The sequence below is a fragment of the Lepus europaeus genome, chromosome 15 (genome assembly GCF_033115175.1).
Source record: "Lepus europaeus isolate LE1 chromosome 15, mLepTim1.pri, whole genome shotgun sequence".
NCBI lineage: Eukaryota > Metazoa > Chordata > Mammalia > Lagomorpha > Leporidae > Lepus > Lepus europaeus.
Window position 1 is genome coordinate 56,311,314 of NC_084841.1, and position 2,910 is coordinate 56,314,223.

The 2,910-nt window shown below is 39.3% G+C and overlaps 1 pseudogene; it reads right to left on the minus strand.

Annotated features, from left to right (window-relative positions):
* Positions 1 to 1,169: 1,169 nt before the first annotated feature.
* On the minus strand, positions 1,170 to 2,269 carry LOC133774587 (TATA box-binding protein-associated factor RNA polymerase I subunit D-like; annotated as a pseudogene).
* Positions 2,270 to 2,910: the final 641 nt, after the last annotated feature.

Sequence of the window (2,910 nt, forward strand, 5' to 3'; positions counted from 1 at the left end):
GGCCACCTTCTGCTGACTTCTCTGCCCATTCTCAAAGAGCTGGACCAAAAGCTGAGCAGTCAGGAATCAGACTACATTCTGACATCAGAAGCTAGCATTGCAGAAAGTGGCAGAACCCACTGCACCACAACGCCAGCCTCTCTCATCAATTTCTACAGCTCCATATCAGTTTGGTGATTTTCATATATAAACACCATGGCACATTAGAGCAATAAAGGCCTGTACTCTTGGCTAGTGATTCTCAGACATGGCTAATCATCAATATCTCCTAGATTCAGATCAACTGAAACAGAATTCCACACTTACATGATGACTAATAATGCTGAGAGTATTTCCATGTGCTTGTTGGCTATCAGTATTTCTTCTTGCATAAAGTATTCAAGTCTTTTGCCAATTTTTTATTGGAGTGCACATTACTTTACTATTGATTTGTTTAATATAGTCTGAATACAAGGTCTTTGCCACATATGTATGCTACAAATTTTTGCTCAGCCTGTAACAAAAATTTATTTTTTTAATTAATTTATTTTTTTCAAACAGAACTTCCACTAGGAGTTCTGGTAAAATTCAAGGCAGTTTCTTTTTCTTTTTCTTTTTCTTTTTTTTTTAAATTTCTTTATTTATTTGAAAGGCAGAGTTACAGAGAGGCAGAGAGAGAGAGAGGAAGAGAAAGAGAGAGTCTTCCATCCAGTGGTTCACTCCCCAAATGCCCACAAAAGCCGGAGCTGGGCCAATCCAAAGCCAGGAGCCAGGAGCTTCTTCTGGGTCTCCCACATGGGTGCATGGGCCCCCACTTCTACTGCATTCCCAGGCCATAGCAGAGAGCTGGATCAGAAGTGAAGCATCCAGGACTTGAGCCGGCGCCCATATGGGATGCCAGCACTGCAGGCAGTGGATTTATTTGCTACGCCACAGCACCAGCCCCTCAAATTGTTTTTAAGAGCAGGATCTTTTATTTAGGTAGTGTCATTTCTTAGCTTTTCCCAAATGTTAAGATTTAGAATGTCTTTTTCACAAACTTGTTCAGTTTTTTCTCAGATGATTCTGAATTTAAGAATTTATTCACCATCAGACTGGCATATATCCACATTTATCATTTCTGGTCTTGTCTTTCTGTGAAGAGCCACTTTTCCTGTTCATCATTTACCTTCATTGCGCTTCCTGTTGCTGTCTCCTTTTCAGGAGGTTCCTGTCTTCTGTGCAGTGTTTTTGACCTTTGAGTCTCTCTTTTTAGATGAAACAGCTTCTTTCACATTCTGTTGTTCTGAATTCACATTCATCAGTTTTGGGAATTCTGAATTTGTTATGAAACAACTACTGTCTACCAGTTTGATATCACATTCCTCCTCCTGTTCAGGATGTACTGCTTCCTCAACCTCTGCTACTGATTCTTCAATAGGAGATATAGATCCATCATCATCCAAATACTTGTATCTTCGACTATCAAGATCTTCTTTTTCTGATCAGCACGGGAGTTTTGACCTGCTCCGTTTCCAACGTGGGCCAGTTCACCCCTCCTTAGGCAACCTGGTGGTCCCCCGCTCCTGGGAGGTCACCATATTGATGCCAAACTTAGTGCGGACACCTGATCGGCATAGCGCACGACAGCCCAGAACTCCTGGACTCAAGCGATCCTCCAGCCTCAGCCTCCCGAGTAGCTGGGATTACAGGCACGGCCGGCAAGTTCTTCTTTTTCTAAATCATCACCAACATCCATTTGTTTCAGAGATTCTTTCAGGTGATATTCATACTTCAGTTTTTCAATGTAATTAAAAAATCCTCTTGCAACAGCTTACTCAAAGGTTAAAATTTTCCTCCAAGGTGATGGCTGAGTTCCATTCTGATTCTAAAAATGAGAACCTAGGTCCTTTGTCTTTAAATTGGTTTTTATCTACATGTGATATTTTAGTGTTTTTCTGTCCTTTAGGCCTGCCTACTGGCCTTCCTGTTGCCTCGTATTTCTGTTTTCTCCGTTTACGTTTCTTTTTCTTAAATTTTTCAATAAGCACTTTTAGTATCAATGGTCTTGGTTCTACAGATGAATCACTTGATGAATCTGTTGTTTCGACAATTTTAGGTGAATGAATAGATTTTCTAATGGGGTTTTTTGGCCTCCATTTAGGTGAGAAAGGAACACATTGAGTTTTAAACACACTGCTACCAGATGAACTGTCATCATTTTCATTATCAATTTCCGTAGTTGCATCATATGTCATGTGGTCAAGAGGGTCCATTTCTGACTTGTCCATCACTTACTGTCTGCCTTACAAGCTTCTTCTTCCTACCAAGTGTAAGGAAAGCCCAAAATTATTTTTAACGGTGTCTTTAAGTAAGCAGAAATTTTTAATATTTACAAAGTCCAATTCATCAACTTTTTCTTTGATAATTTTTTGTGGCCTAGCCAACAAGTTTTGTCTATGTGAATATTACAAAGATTCTATTTTCTTCTAGGAGAATTATGTTTCTATATTATACTGTCAGTGTAGAGAAAAAATGGGAAATTAACCTTAAATAGACCATTAACTAACTACAGACCTTTTCAGATTTGCCACTGTGTGCTCCAGGATGTAGCACAGGATTCATATTGCACTTTCTCATCCTGTCTCCCAACTCTCCTCAGCAGCTTCTTTTCATGTCTTTCATGAACTTGAGAATTTTGAAGAGTGCTGTGTAGGTTGCCCCTTAATTTGCGTTTTTTGGATAGTTTCTCATGATTTAATTGAGATTTTAAATTTGGGAGAATTAATAGAGCTCAAATGCCCTTCTTGTCAGTCACAGGAGGGGGCATATGACTTCAGTATCTGATGACACTATCTTGTTCACTTGGAGTAGGTGTTGTCTGTATTTTGCTTTATTGCAAAGTTACTATCTCTTTACACGCTTTGTTCATTAAAAGTCAATCACTAAATC